The sequence below is a fragment of the Bos taurus genome, chromosome 14 (assembly GCF_002263795.3).
Source record: "Bos taurus isolate L1 Dominette 01449 registration number 42190680 breed Hereford chromosome 14, ARS-UCD2.0, whole genome shotgun sequence".
In the NCBI taxonomy this organism is placed as follows: Eukaryota; Metazoa; Chordata; class Mammalia; order Artiodactyla; family Bovidae; genus Bos; species Bos taurus.
This window is the reverse complement of record NC_037341.1, coordinates 17,492,890-17,514,583: the sequence shown is the minus strand read 5'-3', so window position 1 is coordinate 17,514,583 and position 21,694 is coordinate 17,492,890.

Here is a 21,694-nt window from a genome sequence, read left to right as displayed (position 1 = left end):
CTAGGTTGTTCATAACTTTTCTTCCAAGGAGTAAGCGTCTTTAAATTGCTATTAAAGTACCTTAATAATAACAAAATTCAGTATGCATATCTTTAGTATATAGTCCATTGAGGAGATATAGTGCATTTTTATTAAGTATTATTTGAGTTAAATCCTCTCTTCTTTTTTTGCTTTGATTAAATTTATATTCGTTTAAGTTACATATTTGTTTCTGTTTTGAATTTAATTTGTTTGTTTTCAAGAATTTGAGATTTAACATTATTTAATGAATAAGCAAAACTTTTAAAATGATCCAAAAGCAAAAATTACATAAAAAGATACATTCAAAGAAACTTAATGTCTTCCCATTCTTAACACCACTTTCCCTCCCACTGTCCATATGTAACCTAGTCTTTTGTCATTGTTGTTTGCCCTTTCCTTTTTGGAAAAATAAATATGTGTCCAGCACATAGTTGTCAATCAGTTAATAACAATGGATATTTGTTAAATGAATGAAAAAAAATACAATCATTATTAAAAATCCACCTATATCTTTCTACTTCCATCTGAAAGTTTACTCCTCAGAAAACATAGTCCTCATTATTTTAAACTTGTTAACATCTTATTCTATCTCGCACAAATAACTGTGCCCTCCCAAGGTAAACACATCATTGTCAAGCGAGACTCTCCTGCTCTCACAGTTATTATCAATTAGTATTAGTATTAGTGTTTCTGAAGAATACATGCTCAGTTACTCAGTCGTGTCTTACTCTTTGCGACCCCAGTCTCCTCTGTCCATGGAATTCTCCAAGGAAGAATACTGGAGTGGGTAGCCATTCCCTTCTCCAGAAGATCTTCCCAACTCAGGGATCGAATCCACATCTCCTGTGTCTCCTGCATTGGCAGAAAGATTCTTTACCACTGAACCATCTGAGAAGCCATTGCTAAAGAAGCAGTGGTCAAATGGGATTGTGGGGGAGATGAGTTTGAAGAAAGTTTAGGTTATGCAGATATGACTGATTGAGCTAAATCATGTAAATTTTATTTTAATGGGAAAAGGAACCAGCAAAGGTTTTAAGTCAGGAAGTAAACTAAAGTAAATGTTTATATATTGCAAGTCCATACTGTACTTTGGTTCTTTGCAGGTAGGAAGAGTAGAGGGAAAATAGTCAATGGATATCCATGGAGAAAAATAACATTTGGCTCTGAGGTGAGAAAAGACTCAAAGAAAAGATGCAAAAAAAGCAAAAAGAAAGAATAAGTTCCAATTCTGGACTGGAGGCAGTAATTTTTCTTCTTTGAATAAAATATTTACTTAAATGGTTCATTTTTTAGAGTAAACACACACACACACAGAGTCAATTCTCATTATTCATGAAAACCATGGTCAATAAGGTCACCATGAAACCTGAATAAGCAAATACTGAATCATATTTTCTGGGGACCAACAGCAAAAATATTTCCCTCACACAAGTGGAAGAGCAAAACCAGGACAGAGATATTTCAAAACCAGAGAGATAATCCATTTCATTCTTCAGGGACTCTGACTTTTAAAAAAACAACAAACAAAAATATACAAGAACTTTTCAATTTTGATCAAGTCAAATTTAACATTTTTCTTCTTTTGGATTATATTTTTGGTGCTATATCTGAGAAATCACTACATAATCCAAAGTCACAATGATTTTTAAACTTCCCTTTTTTTCTTTCAAGCCTTTACAGTCGTGAGTTTTCTATTTAGGTTTATGATCAATTTACATTATTTTTTGTATCTAGTATGAGAAATAAAGCACAATAGAATTACACTTAGAAATTAATAATAGAATAATGTTCAGAAAATGAAAAAGAGATTCAATAAAATTAAAATGCAACATGAAATTTGAGGACGCAGCTGAAACAGTACTTGAAAGATTTTTTTTTTTCCTCACCTAGTATAATGCTATGTGCTATTCTTAAGCACAGAACATTGGAATACTTTTTAAAACTGGATAATGTGTAAACATGCTTAGAGTTATCTTCCATACTATTCAGCCTAGAATAATATTTGAAAGATTATGGAAAAAGCAAATAGTTCACTTACTAGCAGAAATATTATTTTGGAGCTCTTTTTCTGTCTTTACAATGACTACTTAAAAATTCTGTAAGAGATATTACATTTTTCCTCTAAGCATTCATCTTCCCCAGAGACTTTTCTTTCCATGTGTGTGTGTGTTCATTGCTCAGTTGTGTCAGACTCTTTGCAACCCCATGGACTATAGCCTGACAGTCTCCTCTGTCCATGAAATTCTCCAAGCAAGAATACTGGACCAGGTAGCCATTCCCTTCTCCAGAGGATCTTTCCAACCCAGGGATTGAACCCAGGTCTCCTGAATTGCAGGAAGATTCTTTACCATCTAAGCCACCTTCTAAATCAGGATGCACCATCAATTATCTACCCTGTTACTTAAACTAGAATCATTAGGATTATTCTTTAATCTTTCTCTCCCTCACCCTTATTTGCTGTCCTCATTCCATGTAATCAATTATCATATTCTATCTTTTCTAGCTTGTACATATTTCTTGATTCAATTCATCTCTCCATCTTCTTTCCACCCCTCTACGTCAAACCAGAATGATCTTTTGTTATAATACAGCAAATATCTCTGAGCTGGTCCCATTGAATCTATGTCTTATTCCATTTAATTAATTCTCTAATAGCTAGATTAATTTTTCTATGTTGGAAATTAGATCATTCTAGCTAAGGAAATGGCAACCCACTTCAGTGTTCTTGCCTGGAGAATCCCAGGGACGAGGGACCCTGGTGGGCTGCTGTCTATGGGGTTGCACAGAGTCAGACACGACTGAAGTGACTTAGCAGTAGCAGCTATAACTTTGCTTAAAATAGTTTGTGGATTTCAACTATTCCTCAAATAAAATTGAAAAGGCTTCACAGAACTAGAACAAAAAAAAATTTTTTTTTAATTTGTATGGGGACACAAACGACCCTGAATAACCAAATCAATCTTGAGAAAGATAAACAGAACTGGAAGAATCAGGCTCCCTGACTTCAGGCTACATTACAAAGATATAGTCATCAAAACAGTATGATACTCTCACAGAAATAGAAATATAGATTAGTGGAACAGGATAGAAAGCTCAGAAATAAACCCATGCTCCTATGGTCAATAAATCTATGACAAAGGAGGCAAGACTACAAAAGGTTGGAAAGACAATCTCTTCAACAAATGGTGCTGGGAAAAGTGGACAGCTATAATTAAAAAAAAAATGAAATAAGATCATTCTTTAATGCTGTATACAAAAAAAAAGCTCAAAATGGATTGAAGACCAAATGTGAGACTGGACACTATAAAATTCACAGAGGAAAACATAGGCGGAACACTCTCTCACACAAGTTGCAGAGATGTCTTTCCCAACCTTTTTCCAGAATTATGGAAATAAAAACAAAAGTAAACAAATAGGGCCTACTTAAACTCAAAAGCTCTTGCTCAGCAAAAGGAAAAATTAAAAAATGGAAAGAGAACCCACAAATGAAGAGAAAACAATTGCAATGACGTGACCGACAAGGGATTCGCTGCCAAAATTTACAAACAGCTCATGAGGTTTAATATCATCAAAACAAACAACTCAATCAAAAAATGGGCAGAAGACCTAAACTGACATTTCTTTCTTCAGAGAAGACATAGAGATGGCTAAGAGGCACATAAAAAGATGTTCAACATCGCTAATTATTAGAGAAATGCAAGTCAAAGCTGCAATGAGATATCACCTTACACCAGACGAAATAGCTATCATCAAAAAATCTGCAAACAATAAATACTGGAGAGGGTGTGGGCAGAAGGGAACTGAGAGGGTAACAGGCAGGAAGGCCAGGGGTCTCCAAACGGAGGAAATAGCCTGCAAGTGTCAGACATTTTTCTGTCTCTTAAGCGGCAGTAGGAAACAAACTAGCGATATTTCTTCCTTCTCTATACAAAGTTAAAAGGAGGTTTCTCTTAAAATACTGTGTTGCCATAATGACACCTGGTTTCACCTGAAGTTAACTATTCTCAAACTTAGAGATAACCAATGCCTTTTTCTTATGGAAATGTTTATACTTAAGCATAAGTACATGCTAATGTACTATGCATTTACCCCAAACTCTGTCTTCAAGTCGGTTCGCCTCTTGGCTCAGAACCTACTTGACAAACCAGTATGTTATACTCAGACTGCTGCTAAGTCACTTCAGTCGTGACTGACTCTGTGCGACCCCAGAGACGGCAGCCCACCAGGCTCCCCTGTCCCTGGGATTCTCCAGGCAAGAACACTGGAGTGGGTTGCCATTTCCTTCTCCAATGCGTGAAAGTGAAGTTGCTCAGTCGTGTCTGACCCTCAGCGACCCCATGGACTGCAGCCTACCAGGATCCTCCATCCATGGGATTTTCCAGGCAAGAGTACTGGAGTGGGGTGCCATTGCCTTCTCCGTATACTCAGACATTGTTCCCCTAGTCTATGTAAATGAAACTATTTGTATGGTGATCTGCCCTTCCTCAAAATTCAAATTAATCATTTTATGGCCCAGGATGAACCATTTGGTGCCAAGATTATCCTAAAATGTATCTTATGGGTGAGGGGCCTGGTGCCATTCTGAGTTTTAAGACATGCCTTTCTTTCATTAACAGACTGCTAGTGACTATATAACATCCAGCTGAAGACTAGCAGGGGGTACTCTTTCTGTCCCCTTCTGATGCCTATGTCAGAAGCTTTCTCTATCTCTTTTATACTTTAATAAAACTTACACAAAAGCTCTGAGCGATCAAGCCTCGTCTCTGGCCCCGGGTTGAATTCTTCTCCTCCGGGGGCCAAGAATCCTGGCGTCTTTGCGTGATTCAACAACAACCTTTCAGAACCTTCCTACAGTGTTCGTGGGAATGTACATATTCCAGCCGCTATGGAGAGCAATATGAAGTTTCCTTAACAACCTAAAACTAGAGCTCCCATATGACCCTGCACTCACACCCCTGGGTGTATATATGGAGAAAGACATGGTTTAAAAGGATATACCTAGTCCACTGTTCACTGCAGCACTGTTTATAATAGCCAGGACAAGGAAGCAACCTTAATGTCCATTGACAGAGGAGTAGATAAAGAAGATGTGGCACATATATACAATTGAATATTATTCAGCCATTAAAAGAATGAAATAATGGCATTTGTAACAACATGGATGAACCTAGAGATTATATGCATAATCTAAAAAAAAAAATGATACAAATGAACTTATTTAAAAAGCAGAAACAGACTGAAAGATAGAGAATGAACTTATGGTTTCCAGTGGGGAGGGATGAGGAGAATGGATAGTTAGGGAGTTAGGGATGACATGTTCACAGTGCTATATTTAAAATGGGTAACCAGCTAGGTCCTACTATTGTACAGGGAACTCTGCTCAGTGTTATATGGCAACCTGGATGGGAGGTGAGTAAGTTAAAAATAGATAAATAAATAAAGCACTAACAAAAAGAAAAATGAGTCTCATATCAGTGATGTCAGATTCTGCTTTAAGAAACTAGGAAATCAAAATCAAACTAAAATATAGTAAGCAGGAAAAAAAAGGAAATAGTCATGATCATAGTGAAATCCAATAATATAAAAAGCAGGAAGACAATAAAGAAAATAGCACAAAAGGTATGTTTTTGTTCCTGTTTTTACCTTCAATATTAATAAAATTGATAGATCTCTAGTTAAATTGATCAGGGAAGAAGAGAGATGATACAATTTAATTCCATTATATTCATACAGATTCTTTATGTTTCACTGCTTTTAAAGCACTGTCAACTTTTGACAAGAATAATGTTTAAAGAATTATTTTATGGCACCAGCTAAGTATCTATAATTGCACTGAGGAGTGAATCAACATGGGATAATTATCTGTGATAATAAAGGAACACATACGGGTTTCACACTAAATATAATGCCAGGCAAAACCACGAGCCCAAGTTAGAAAAGTAATAAACACGTCAGATTTTTTTTCATTGGCTAACCCAGGTAGCTCAGATGTAAAGAATATGCCTACAATGCAGGAAACCTGGGTTTGATTCCTGGGTCAGGAAGATCCCCTGGAGAAGGGAATGGCAACTGACTCCAGTGTTCTTACCTGGAGAAGTCCATGGACAGAGAAGCCTGGCACAGGCTACAGTCCATGTGGTCGCAAAGAGTGGAACAAGACTGAGCAACTAACACTTCACTTCTAATCATCTTGAAAGTGAAAAAGTGAAAGTGAAGTCGCTCAGTCATGTCCGACTCTTTGCGACCCCATGGACTATAGCCCACCAGGCTTCTCCGTCCGTGGGATTCTCCAGGCAAGAATACTGGAGTGTGTTGCCATTTCCTTCTCCATCTTGAGAGCAGCAGTCAGTAGACCAAGTGAAGTCAGAATTTGAACTTTAGGCAGGAAAAGGAAAATGATAATGAGCTATGGAACAATGAAAAAGACTATTCTAGTTAATGGAAGAGAGGTTTAAAGTGGGTGATGATTTGAAAATTTATTCTTAGATCTTACTTAATATCTGAAAATGTCTTTGATCTAAAAATCAGAGGAGTATTTGTCTGTGACAGAGAAATAAGATCTGACTGAGGGTTTTCTAAGATCTGACTGAAGTGAAGTGAAAGTCGCTCAGTCATGTCCGACTTGTGGTGACCCAAGGACGAAAGAGCAGATAAAACCAAGGAGGGTCTTGGAATGCAGGAACAGAAAAACCAGGCCCTTATCGTCCTTCCCTCCCCCATGTTGTAACTATTAATGGAACAGTATAAACTGTCTCCCCTCTGACCCCGTAGGGAGAAGGTATTTGCCCTAATCTTCCCCCATCCAGTATACAGTCCTCATCCAATCAGCAAATGACCCACACGACCCCCATCCCACCCCTTGTACCTGGATATAAAAGTGAACTAAGGACCCCTGTTCATCATTGGTTCTCCCTTGAGCTGGCCTGCAGTTCTAACAGCATCTCCCACTCTAATAAACTTTATTTCCCTCTCATTCTGTCTCATGTCTGGAAATTCTTTTCCAACCCCTGCCCAGACCATGCACGACACGACTCTCTGCAACTCCATGGACTATACAGTCCATGGAATTCTCAAGACCAGAATGCTGGAGTGGGTAGCCCTTTCCCTTCTCCAGGGGATCTTCCCAACCCAGGGATCAAACTCAGGTCTCCCGCATTGCAGGCGGATTCTTTACCAGCTGAGCCACAAGGGAAGCCCAGATATGGCTGAGGAAAAAAATAAATTAAGCTTTTCTGATTATTCAACATAAAGTTCAACCTGTTTAATAAGCTGGTTTTACAAGCAATATTGCCAAGGACTAAATCTGCAGGAGAAATAATTGACACAGGGAAGCAGCCTTTTTTTTTTTTTTTTTGAGTAAAATTGCTTTACTCTTGAGAGGGTAACATCCAGGAAGGCCAGGGGTTCTCCAAACAGAGGAAATAGGCTGCAAGTATCAGACATTGTTAATCTCTCTCTTAAGCAGCAGGAGGAAACAAACAAGTGTTAGATTTTTTTCCCCTTTTCTATAAAAATTTTAAAAGGGGTTTCTCTTAAAATTCTGTGTTGCCATGATGACACCTGACTCCACCTGAACTTCACTTTTCTCAAACCATGAGCTAACCAATGTGTTTTTCTTATAGAAATGTTTGTCTTAAGCTATGTTAATGAACATGCATTTACCCTAGACTCTGTCTTCAAGTCGGTTCTGCCTAAGGCTCAGAACTGACTTGACAGACCTGTTTTACTCATAAATTGTTCTCCTAATCTAGGTTAGAAAAAAAGAAAGAAAGTGAAGTCGCTCAGTCATGGCCGACTCTTTGCGACCCCATGGACTGTAGCCTACCAAGCTTCTCTGTCCATGGGATTTTCCAGGCAAGAGTACCGAAGTAGGGTGCCTTTTCCTTCTCCAAGGTATCTTCCCAACCCAGGGATCAAACCCAGGTCTCCTGCATTACAGGCAGACACTTTACCCTCTGAGCCACCAGGGAAGCCTAATCTATGTTAATAAAACTATATATTTATGGGGAACTTGCCTTTCTTCAAGATTCATGTCAATTGTTTTATGTCCTGGGATGACTCACCTGGTGCCAATGTTATCTCAAAATGCATGTTGTGGGTGAGGGGCCTGGTGCCACTCTGAATTTTGAGACACCTCCTTTCTATAATTAGCAGACTGCTAGTAGCTGTATAACATCTGACTAAAGACTAACAGGGCGGGCACTCTTTCTGCCCCCCTCTGATGTCTTGTCAGAAGCTTTCTCTATCTCTTTTATACTTTAATGAAATTTTATTACACAAAAGCTTTGAGCAATCAAGCCTCGTCTCTGGTTCTAGGTTGAATTCTTCTCCTCCGAGGCCCAGAATTCCAGTGTCTTTTGTGGTTTAGCAGCAATGTCTCACAATGTTGTGTTAGCTTCTGCAGTATAGTGAAGTGAATCCGAAACGTGTATACCTATATCCCTCCCTATTGGTTCTCCTTCACACCCATCCCCCATCCCACCTATGTAGGTCTTCACAGAGTGCCTAGCTGAGTTTCCTGTAAATGAGGCTGAAGTATCACCTTTCACAGACAAGAATCTAATATTATTACACCAGAAAGGACAACATTTCCTTTAGATTCAGAATGTGACAAAGCATGTGTTGTTTACTTTCAGAAACTGGTTTATCCACTTGTCTAAGAGATAGCATCTTTTTTTTCTCTTCCTAGTGGCCATTATATTACATTCTTATTCAGCACGTTCAAGGTCAGGAGGGGTGGCTGTGAAGAGATAACTCTCGTCCAAGGTAAGGAGCAGCGGCTGCGCTGCTGGAACATCTGTGAAGAGATACCCCACGTCCAAGGTAAGAGAAGCCCAAGAAAGATGGTAGGTGTTGCGAGAGACATCAGAGGGCAGACACACAAACCATAATCGCAAAAAACTAGTCAATCTAATAACATGGACCACAGCTTTGTCTAATTCAATGAAACTAAGCCATGCCACGTGGGCCACCCAAGACGGGCGGGTCATGGTGGAGAGGTCTGACAGAATGTGGTCCACTGGAGAAGGGAATGACAAATCACTTCAGTATTCTTGCCTCGAGAACCCCATGAACAGTATGAAAAGGCAAAATGATTACGATACTGAAAGAGGAACTCCCCAGGTCGGTAGGTGCCCAATATGCTACTGGAGATCAGTGGAGAAATAACTCCAGAAAGAACAAAGGGATGGAGCCAAAGCAAAAATACCCAGTTGTGGATGTGACTGGTAATATAAGCAAGGTCTAATGCTGTAAAGAGCAATATTGCATAGGAACCTGGAATGTTAGGTCCATGAATCAAGGCAAATTGGACGTAGTCAAACAGGAGATGGCAAGAGTGAACGCCAACATTCTAGGAATCAGCAAACTAAAATGGACTGGAATGGGTGGAATGGGTGAATTTATCTCAGATGACCATTATATCTACTACTGGGGGCAGGAATCCCTTAGAAGAAGTGGAGTAGCCATCATGGTCAACAAAAGAGTCTGAAATGCAGTACTTGGATGCAATCTCAAAAACGACAGAATGATCTCTGATCGGTTCCAAGACAAGCCATTCAATATCACAGTAATCCAAGTATATGCCCCAACCAGTAATGCTGAAGAAGCTGAAGTTGAACGGTTCTATCAAGACCTACAAGACCTTTTAGAACTAACACCCAAAAAAGATGTTCTTTTCATTATAGGGGACTGGAATGCAAAAGTGGGAAGTCAAGAAACACCTGGAGTAACAGGCAAATTTGGCCTTGGAATACGGAATGAAGCAGGGCAAAGATTAAATGAGTTTTGCCAAGAGAACGCACTGGTCATAGCAAACACCCTCTTCCAACAACACAAGAGAACACTCTACACATGGACATCACCAGATGGTCAACACCGAAATCAGATTGATTATATTCTTTGCAGCCAAAGATGGAGAAGCTCTATACAGTCAGCAAAAACAAGACCAGGAGCTGACTGTGGCTCAGATCATGAACTTCTTGTTGCCAAATTCAGACTTAAATTGAAGAAAGTAGGGCAAACCAATAGGCCATTCAGGTATGACCTAAATCAAATCCCTTATGATTATACAGTGGAAGTGTGAAATAGATGTAAGGGACTAGATCTGAAAGATAGAGTGCCTGATGAACTATGGATGGAGGTTCATGACATTGTACAGGAGACAGGGATCAAGACCATCCCCATGGGAAAGAAATGCAAAAAAGCAAAATGGCTGTCTGGGGAGGCCTTACAAATAGCTGTGAAAAGAAGAGAAGTGAAAAGCAAAGGAGAAAAGGAAAGATACAGGCATCTGAATGCAGAGTTCCAAAGAATAGCAAGGAGACATAAGAAAGGCTTCCTCAGCAATCAATGCAAAGAATTAGAGGAAAACAACAGAATGGGAAAGACTAGAGATCTCTTCAAGAAAATTAGAGATACCAAGGGAACATTTCATGGAAAGATGGGCTCAATAAAGGACAGAAATGGTATGGACCTAACAGAAACAGAAGATATGTAGAAGGGTGGCAAGAATACACAGAAGAACTGTACAAAAAAGGTAATCACGATGGTGTGATCACTCACCTAGACCCAGACATCCTGGAATGTGAAGTCAAGTGGGCCTTAGAAAGCATCACTACGAACAAAGCTAGTGGAGGTGATGGAATTCCAGTTAAGCTATTCCAAATCCTGGAAGATGATGCTGTGAAAGTGCTGCACTCAATATGCCAGCAAATTTGGAAAACTCAGCAGTGGCCACAGGACTGGAAAAGGTCAGTTTTCATTCCAGTCCCAAAGAAAGGCAATGCCAAAGAATGCTCAAACTACCACACAATTGCACTCATCTCACACGCCAGTAAAGTAATGCTCAAAATTCTCCAAGCCAGGCTTCAGTAATACGTGAACTGTGAACTTCCAGATGTTCAAGCTGGTTTTAGAAAAGGCAGAGGAACCAGAGATCAAATGGCCAACATCTGCTGGATCATCGAAAAAGCAAGAGAGTTCCAGAAAACATCTATTTCTGCTTTATTGACTATGCCAAAGCCTTTGACTCCGTAGATCACAATAAACTGTGGAAAATCCTGAAAGAGATGGGAATACCAGACCTCCTGACCTGCCTCTTGAGAAACCTATATGCAGATCAGGAAGCAACAGTTAGCACTGGACATGGAACAACAGACTGATTCGAAATAGGAAAAGGAGTACGTCAAGGCTGTATATTGTCACCCTGCTTGTTTAACTTATATACAGAGTACATCATGAGAAACGCTGGGCTGCAAGAAGCACAAGCTGGAATCAAGATTGCTGAGAGAAATATGAATAACCTCAGATATGCAGATGACACCACCCTTATGGCAGAAAGTGAAGAGGAAGTAAAAAGCCTCTTGATGAAAGTGAAAGAGGAGAGTGAAGAAGCTGGCTTAAAGCTCAACATTCAGAAAACAAAGATCATGGCATCTGGTCCCATCACTTTATGGGAAGTAGATGGGGAAACAGTGGAAACAGTGTCAGACTTTATTTTTGGGGGGCTCCAAAATCACTGCAGATGGTGATTGCAGCCACGAAATTAAAAGACGCTTACTCCTTGGAAGGAACGTTATGACCAACCTAGATAGCTATTCAAAAGCAGAGACATTACTTTGCCAACAAAGGTCTGTCCAGTCAAGGCTATTGTTTTTCCAATGGCATCCCACTCCAGTACTCTTGCCTGGAAAATTCCATGGATGGAAGAGCCTGGTGGGCTGTAGTCCATGGGGTCGCTAAGAGTCAGACACAACTGAGCGACTTCCCTTTCACTTTTCACTTTCATGAATTGGAGAAGGAAATGGCAACCCACTCCAGTGTTCTTGCCTGGAGAATCCCAGGGACGGGGGAGCCTGGTGGGCTTCCGTCTATGGGGTCGCACAGAGTCAGACACGACTGAAGCGACTTAGCAGCAGCTGCGGCAGTCAAGGCTGATTTTTCCAATGGTCATATATGGATGTGAAAGTTGGACTGTGAAGAAGGCTGAGCACCGAAGAATTGATGCTTTGAACTGTGGTGTTGGAGAAGACTCTTGAGAGTCCCTTGGACTGCAAGGAGATCCAACCAGTCCATCCTAAAGGAGATCAGTCCTGGGTGTTCATTGGAAGGACTGATGTTAAAGCTGAAACTCCAGTACTTTGGCCACCTCATGCGAAGTGTTGGCTTATTGGAAAAGACTCTGATGCTGGGAGGGATTGGGGGCAGGGGGAGAAGGGGAAGACAGAGGATGAGATGGCTGGATGGCATCACCGACTTGATGTACATGAGTTTGGGTGAACTCCAGGAGTTGGTGATGGACAGGGAGGCCTGGCATGCTGCAATTCAGGGGGTCACAAAGAGTCGGACACGACTGAGTGACTAAACTGAATGATATGTGGAATCTAGAAAAATGGTACTGTTGCAAGAAGGGGAGGGGAGGAAGGGGGACCACTTCCAGGGCACGAAACTGGGCTCTTGTCTAACACTCAGAAATGAATTGTCCGAGGAGACACATGAACTGACAAAGCAAGAGATTTTATTGGGAAATGCCACCTGGGTGGAGAGCAGTAGGGTAAGGGAACCTGGGAGAACTGCTCTGCCACATGGCTTGCAGTCCCAGGTTTTATGTAAAGTGATTAGTTTCCAGGTTGCCCTTAGCCAATCATTCTGACTCATAGTCCTTCCTGGTGGTGCATGCCTTGTTCAGCCAAGATGGATGCCAGACAGAAGGATTCTGGGAGGTGGTCGGACATGTAGTGTCTCCTTTTGACCTTTCCCGAACTCTTCCGGTTGGTGGTGGCTTATTAGTTCCGTGTTCCTTAGCAGGACCTCCTGTCATAAAAGAACTCATACAAATGGTTAGTATGGTGCCTGGCCAGGGTGGGCTGTTTCAATCAGTGTGCTTCCCCTAACAACACAGATGAACTTATTGCAAAGCAGAAATAGAAACACAGATGTAAAGAACAAACTTATGGACCCCTAAGGTGGAAGGGAGAGATGGACAAATTGGGAGATTGGGACTGACATATATACCCTCCAAGGTAACTAATGAGAACCTACTGTATAGTACAGGGAACTCTACTCATTGCTATGTGGTCACCTAAATAGGATGGAAATGTAAAAAAGAGGGGATACATGCATATGTATAACGAATTCACTTTGATGTACAACAGAAACTAACACAAATTGTAAGCAACTCTACACCAATAATATTTTTTAAGGAATAAAAATAAATGTTGAGTAAAGAAACAAAAAAATTATAAATTGAAGGAATGCTATTTGTAATTGCCTCCCAAGAGCTCCTGAAAATATTCTCTACAAATGAGATGAATACATAAAGCCTGTTAAAATGTATTATTTCATTTAAGTATTTTTTTTTTTCCTTCTGCTACTAATAGTATTTTTAGAAAAAATACCACTTTGTTTCTTTTCCTCTGGAATTTCAAACATGTTCTTTAGGAAACTCATTGAACTGTTAAGCCTTTAACTATCACCTGTTCTACTGTTCTCTTGAAGGAGGAAACACAGAACAGGCTCCATCTTGAGAGCAGGACTCGATCTTGGGCCGGACTGTGGACTTTAAGCTATATGCCCAGTATCTATGGAAACGACATACCAATTGGAAAACCAGACCCCCCTGGATGGAAGAGACCCAAGACTCATACCTAGACTCTCCGTCACCTAAAAGAATACCCTAATTATCTGTGTAACTGAATAGAATCATAAATTCTATTATGCTTATTGGGGTGTGACCACAGGCCTATTGATAATTGTCCATTGTTAACTACCTAGGCTTAAGGCATTTGAATCCTAAGTTAACTTTGATTGTATCTTTCTTTTCCTTTGTTCAGACTAGTTTCAGGGAATTTGGGGAGGTAGGTTTGGGCACCTCCCAAAGTGGTGGGAGATTAAATAAGATTTTCACAAAAACTGGTCAGGGTCCAAGACTCTGCCTTGGGCCCACCAGTGTAATAAACTGCACTTCACTATCTGCATTGTCCTTCTGAGTGAGTTTGCTTCCCAGAACGCATGGCTACAACATTTGGTGCATTGGCCAGGAAACTCCTCACTTTGAGGAGACAAGTCTCATTTGGGACTACTCCAAGGCCTTGCAGCTCAAATCTTCTAGAGAGGGGAGGCGCCTTGCCCTTCTGGAAGGATTCTGCTTCTCAACGCCTGGACCTTTTCACGTTAGCAGGTAGTGGATGGCAGCAGGGGAACTGAGCATTCAGGTGAGGAGGAACCCATCCATCAGGGTGGGAGAGGGGGCCTGATCACCTCCCTGGGAGGGACTAGAAGGGGCACGGACCCACAGAAGACTGGAATAGGCAGGTGGTGGCAACTGCTTGGTACACAGGTTGACGAGCACGTTAGGTCTTAGGAAGGAAATTTATGAATGTCATTTAGGAGGTGGTGTCCACACCATATTGGGGAAAATTATTACCAAGCAATCACCAAGGGACTGTTAGAAGAAGGAACTTGATCTTTGTGTGCTTATATTCTGCTCTCCCTGAGGAGGTGTCCCATCTGCTGTGAAATTCTTGACCCCCTTGGAATTGTCAGGCTAGAAGGAGGGGGATACATAAGTGAGTACGAATTGGCTTTTCCTGAGATGGCCTAGGACATGGGATATTTAACCCATCTGTATTTTCATCTGCACCCAATCAAGCCCACCAAGCCAGAATGGACTTTAAAAGTTAAAGGAGAAACAGTCTTGGACCACATGGTGTTCTGGTTAGGCCATGCCAACTGCCAGGTGAAGACACGCCGATCCCCCTTCTACCCCTGGGATCTGGCTGGTAAGGCTCTTCTCACCCCAATTAGGAAGGAGGCAGAATGGCAATTTAAGTGTTTCATTGAGTGGAAATATCAGAAGTACATAGGGTACCGAGAACTTCATAGACAGAACAAAAAGGAAAAGTAGAAGATGGTCTGAGAAGGTAAGCAAGATGGGAGGAAAAGAATCTAAGGCAACTGTCTTGGAGTGCATGATTAAAAATTTAAAGAAGGGATTTGGAGGAGACTATGGTTGAAGATGACACCTAACCACCTCCACATACTCTGTGAGGTCGAATGGCCCCCTATGGGAGTAGGATGGTCACCAGAGGACACCATAGACTTAAAAATAGTGGAAGCTGTCTAAACAGTAGTCACAGGAGAGCTGAACATCCAGATCTATATCCACATATTGACTCATGGCTAGGGTTAACTCAAGACCCTCCTACTTGGACAAGGTTCTGTATCCAGAAAGGAAAGGGGAAAATATTAATGGCACAAAAATTGACTGATGATAAAAAAGGAAATTCTACAGGATTTGGACCGGGATGACCTGACCCCCATACTGCATAATGACACACCTGCCTCGTAGTGCTCCATCAGGATCGGAGGCCACCTTAATGCCTGATCCAGGGCCATGTGAAGTTCCTATAGCAGCTGCTGCCCCTCTGCCAGCTCTCCCAGAGATCATAGAGTCACAGTTTCTGCAGGCTCCAATCTCAGCGATGGAGACCTCTGGTCAACATCCCCAGGATTCCACCTCAGCTGGATCTCCTAGATTGTATCCACCTCTCCCGGTGAGTACTGATGGGAAGAGGGAAGAAAACACAGGAATTAGAGGCTGCTCTCTGCCAAGGAACAGGTGGAAAGAACTCCACTACAGATGCCCCTCAGAGAGCTACAACAGCCTCCAGTTCAGGACGCATGGGGCACTACCATCAGCTCCCTGTAGCCTATTATTACCAGACAGCTTCCTCTACAGATATAGTAAACTGGCAGAGACACACTCCACCATACTCGGGGGAGCCACAAGCCATGATTAGGCCAATGGAGACTATTTTTTGAAACCACCGCCCTACATGGGATGACATAATTCAACTACTAGCCTCCCTTTTCAACACTGAGGAAAGACACAGGATCCTAACTGAGACCAGAAAATGGTTATGAGAAATGGCACCTGAGGGTACTGCAAACCCACAGCGGTGGGCAGAACTAGCCACCCCCGATGAGAGGCCCAGTTGGGACTGTAATACAGAGGAAGGGAGGGGCCACCTGGAGAGATATCGGGCGGCCATTTTACAAGGTCTCAAGAGCAGGGCCCAAGAACCTATGACTATGGCAAAACCCTCTGAAGTGATTCAAAGGGAAATCGAATCACCCTCCGAGTTCTACGGAAGACTGTGTGAGGCCTATAGACTTTATACACCAATAGATCCAGAGGCTGCTGGGTCTCAGATGGTGATAAATGCAGCCTTTGTGTCTCAAGCCTACCCCGAAAATGTCAGATGGGGGGACACCAAGTGACTCATGAATTTTTATACATCCCTCAATGCCCAGTATCTTTATTGGGAAGAGACTTTCTGTGTAAGTTGGGGAGACAAGTCACCTTTCCCCCCACGAGAGACACACTCTTCGAGTGGGCTCAATCACCTATTTACTCTTCCTCTCGGTAACCCCTCAAGATGAATGGAGGTTGCACGATCTCCCAGAAGGGAAACCGGACGGGCTAAATAGTTGAGAGAGAGAGAGAGAGTTAACTCAACAATTCGCTGAGGTCTGGGCCGAAGACACCCCCACCCCCACCCCCAGGCTTGCAAAACAAGTCCTGATGGTAATAGAACTCAAACCTTGTACAATTATGTCAGCACGCACCTTGGGCCTGCCAGACCTTGCTAAGCTGTTTACTCTTTAGGCGGCTGAAAAGGACAGGGTGGCTAGGAGAGTGTTGTCCCAGACTATGGGGACACTGGACAGACCCATGGCTTATCTCTTGAAACAACTGGACAATGTTGCCACTGGGTGGCCAGGATGCAGCAATGGGCTTGCTGCAGTTGCCTTACTGGTCCAGGAGGCAACCAAGCTGACTTTGGGCCAAGATTTGATCATAAAAGTCTTTCATGAGGTCATAATTCTCCAGCGAGGGGACCCCGATAAATGGCTGTCAACATCCTGGATTACTCAATACCAGGGACTCTTATGTGAGAACCCCCATGTTACTATTGAGCCTCGCCAGGCCCTGAATCCGGCCACACTCCTTCCTGTGGGAGAAGCTGGACCCTCACATGATTGCATGGAAATCCTAGAAGAAGTTTATGCCAGCAGACCTGACTTGAGAGACCAGCCAGTCCCAGACCCAGATTTGGTCCTGACACCAGCCTGGTGAAATAAAGACAACGATTGTTGGGATATGCAGTAGTCATGGAAGAAACCATCGTTGAGGCTAGCTCTCTGCCATCACACTGGTCTGTCAAACTATATGCTCTAACCTAGGCCCTCCAGCTGTCAAAAGGTAAGAAGACAAACATTTACACAGAATCCAGGTATGCTTTTTCTACTTTACATGTACATGGGGCTTTATATAAAGAGAGAGATCTTCTGATAGCCAATGGAAAGGATATTAAAAACAAAGAAGAAATCTTGACTCAGATGCTGTATGGGAATCTGAAAAGGTAGCATTGATGCACTGTTGGGGTCACCAAAAGGAAGATACCCCACAAACACAGGGAAACCAACTAACAGATAAAGCCACAAAAAATGCAGCTGATAAATTTGGGTCTGCTGGTGGGGATCTATCAGACCATTTGTACTCTCAAAAATGCCTGAGTTAACTTTGACTCTCCCACAGTACACCCCGGCCCAAGACCAGCTGGCTGAAGCAGAAAGGGCCACCAAAAATGAAAAAGGTCAATGCTGCCTGTGGACATAAACAAACCTCCAGGAATACAGTTAAAAGGCACTCTAAGTGGACTTTAAACCCTGCTGACACTCATGGTTTGTACCTTCTCAGGATGGGTTGAGTCTTTCCCCACCTGAACTGAAAAAGCAAATGAAGTGGCTTGCTGTCTGCTTCGAGAAATAATCCCCAGATTCGGGTTCCCAACCAGCATAGGATCAGACAATGGCCCTGCCTTTGTGCTGCTGCTACTGCTAAGTCACTTCAGTCGTGTCCAACTCTGTGCGACCCCATAGACAGCAGCCCACCAGGCTCCCCCATCCCTGGGATTCTCCAGGCAAGAACACTGGAGTGGGTTGCCATTTCCTTCTCCAATGCATGAAAGTGAAAAGTGAAAGTGAAGCCGCTCAGTCGTGTCCAACTCTTAGCTACCCCATGGACTGCAGCCTACCAGGTTCCTCCGTCCATGGGATTTTCCAGACAAGAGTACTGGAGTGGGGTGCCATCGCCTTCTCCGCCCTGCCTTTGTAGCTGACTTAATTCAACAGGTATGCAAAGCTCTAAATATCAAGTGGAAATTACATACGGCATATAGGTCCCAGAGTTCTGGGATGGTGGAACAAACCAACCGGACACTTAAAAGAGACACTCTCCAAGTGGATCATAGAGACTGACTGCTCCTGGGTGGACTTGCTTCCAATGGCTCTGCTCAGACTCAGGATGACCCCATGGTCCCATGGCTATTCTCTGTACAATGTTGTGTATGGGAGGCACCCCCCATAATAAAACAAATGTCAACGAATTTGCCTTAGGTAAGGGGAGATGAGATTTCACAGCAGATGGAACAACTGGGTAAGGTAATAAATCGGGTAACTAAGTTTATACAAGAAAGGGTGCCATTCCCCCTTGGGGAACAGATTCACGAATTTGTGCCTGGGTATCAGCTGTGGGTCAAGGACTGGAAACACAACTCCTTGGCCCCACATTGGAAGGGTCCATATACCGTTGTTCTAACCACCCCTATGGCAGTTAAAGTTGCAGGTGTCACTCCCTGGATCCACCACATGAGGGTGAAGAGAGCATACCACATAGACCTGGAGGACGCCGAGCGGACTACACAAAAGGACCCCACTGATCCCCGTGAAACAAAGGTCATCTTAAAGAAGAAAAAGAGATGAAGCTACAATCAACTGCTGCTACAAGGACTTGCCAATATCATCTTGAGATTAACCATAGTTTTAGCACAAGGAGGGACCTGTGCTATAATTAAAGCTAAATGTTGTGTATCTATTCCTGATTTATCTGGCAATATATCAGCCACCCTAGATGACATGAAAGATCAGGTAAAAGCTATGTCTGATGATAATTTTCCTTTTTGGACTGTGGTCCTATCTTGGGTGAAGGGTGATTAGTGGAAAACTATATTTACCATTGTTATAGTTACCTTGATAGTTCTGCTTTGTGGACCCTGAATTTTACAATGTATTATGAACTTTGTAATGCAAAGTTTGGTGTTGTTCTCCCAAATTGGCAGTCGGAGAGCCAGGGTGCAATGTATCCTTATGAATGATGCTCAAACTATGAGTTAAGAGCATCAAGACAGGGGAATGAAGGAGGAAACAAACAGAACAGGCTCCATCTTGAAAGCAGGACTCCATCTTGGGCTGGACTGTGGACTTTGAGCTATATGCCTAGTATCTATGGAAACGACATACCAACTAGAAAACCAGACCCCCCTGGATAGAAGAGACCCAGGGCTCGTACCTAGACTCTCCATCTCCTAAAAGAATACCCTAATTATCTGTGTAACTGAATAGAATCATAAATTCTATTATGCTTAATGGGGTACGACCACAGGCCTATTGATAATTGTCCACTGTTAACTACCTAGGATTAAGTCATATGAATTACAGGTTAACTTTGTATCTTTCTTTTCCTTTGTTCAGACTAGTTTCAGGGAATTTGGGGAAGTGGATTTGGGCACATACACTTAGGGTATATAAAGTTTTCACAAAAACTGGTTGGGGTCCTTGGCTAAGAGGAGACTCTGCCTTGGGCCTGCCGGTGTAATAAACTGCACTCCACTATCTGCATTGTCCTTCTGAGTGAGTTTGTTTCCCAGAATGCATGGCTACAACACTCTCAAATAAATTATCTTAGTAATGACATATATTGATTGTCAAGATAAATGATATTTTCCAAAACAAAATTTTCTTCACTTAGGAATAATAAATATCTTTATTTTAAATTCCTTTAGCTTATTAAATATTTTCACTTAAAAAATAAAACTCTGATGTCAGAGAGGCTATCTTTTATCATTTTATATTCCCTTTTCTTTATCCATTCAACTTTAGCATCAATGACACATTTCCCCCAAGTCGCAACTTATAATCATGGCTTCTATGTAAATATAAGCACATGGACTATGGAAACATAATTTTAAGATGTGTAATAACTTTCCAAAAACACTATTTCCAACAAAACCATCAGTAACAGTTAATCTTCTATGTGAAATTTCTGGTATTGGGAGTTTTAAGGAGCAATGAAATAGAATCTATATTTACAATATTTGTCATATAGCTCTTGATATTTCCCCTATACTACTATGTTAAATGAGTGCATTATCAAAGAATTTATATACCCTTGAATACAAAGAACCTGCAGTGAGCTGAATTCTTAGGTGGCCCAGAGGATTTCTGACCTCTGGTGTATAATATCTTCTTCTTGAGTTTAAATGGGACCTTCCAATGTAAGAGGGGGTGCTCTTGGATGAGATGCTGTTACCAAAAGTGAAGAGATCTGAGACTTCCCAGGTAGTCCAGTGGCCATCACTCTGTGCTCCCAATGCAGGGGGCCCAGATTTCATCCCTGGTCTGGGAACTATATCCCACATGCCACAACTAAGGGGCTTCCCCAGTGGCTCAACAGTAAAGAATCTGCCTGCAATGCAGGAGCCACAAGAGTCACGGGTTTGATTCTAGGGTTGGGAAGATCCCCTGGAGGAAGGAAGGGCAACCCACTCCAGTATTCTGGCCTGGAGAGCCCCATGGACAGAGGAGCCTGGAGGGTTACAGTCCATTGGGTTGCACAGAGTCGAGCACAGCTGAAACGACTGAGCACAGCACAGCACATATTACATTTACAGAGAAATATAAATATCAGTTCAGTTCAGTTCAATCACTCAGTCATGTCTGACTCTTTGTGATCCCGTGGACTGCAGCATGCCAGGCTTCCTTGTCCATCACCAACATCATTATCTAATTTTGAAACATTTTCACATCGCCAAATAAATTATTTCCCAATTAGCAATTACTCTCCATTCCCCTTTCCCCATAAAATCTGGCAATCACTGGTTAGCTTTCTATCTATACGGATTTCTCAATTTGGATATTCCATATAAATGGAATCATTTTTGTATAGCTTTTTGTGATAGGCTCCTTTCATTTAGTATAATATTTTCAAGGTTCATCTATATTGTAGCATGTATCAGTGCTACATTTCCTACATTTTCCTTTGTATTCCTCAGTAACATTCTACTGTATAGGTGTCCTATATTTTGTACATTCATTCATCAATAACATTTGAATGAAGAAGGTGCAATGGTGAAACTCCTGGTCCGTGTAGTCTGAAATTCTGACTCCAGCTTTTTGTTTTATTCAGGTCCTCCATAGATTGGATGATGCCCACCCTTCCTGGTAAGGGAACTCTATTTTACTTAGGCTGCTGATTCAAATGCTAGTCTTTTCCAGAGACACTCTCACAGACAGACGCACCAGAAATAATGGTTTGCCAGCTAAGTGGGCATTCCTTGGCCCAATCAAATTGGTATGTAAAGTTAATCATTGTCACATTAACTATTTTGTTCACTGTTGTATTCTCATCACCTGATGCTTAAGATGCCTAGTATACACTAATTGCAGCAGCCAAAGATGGATCCGTATAATATTCAATATTTTCATGTGACTAGGAAATATCGTGACACAGATAGCAAAAGTTGTGAGTTAACAAGAAGAGCAAATAGTG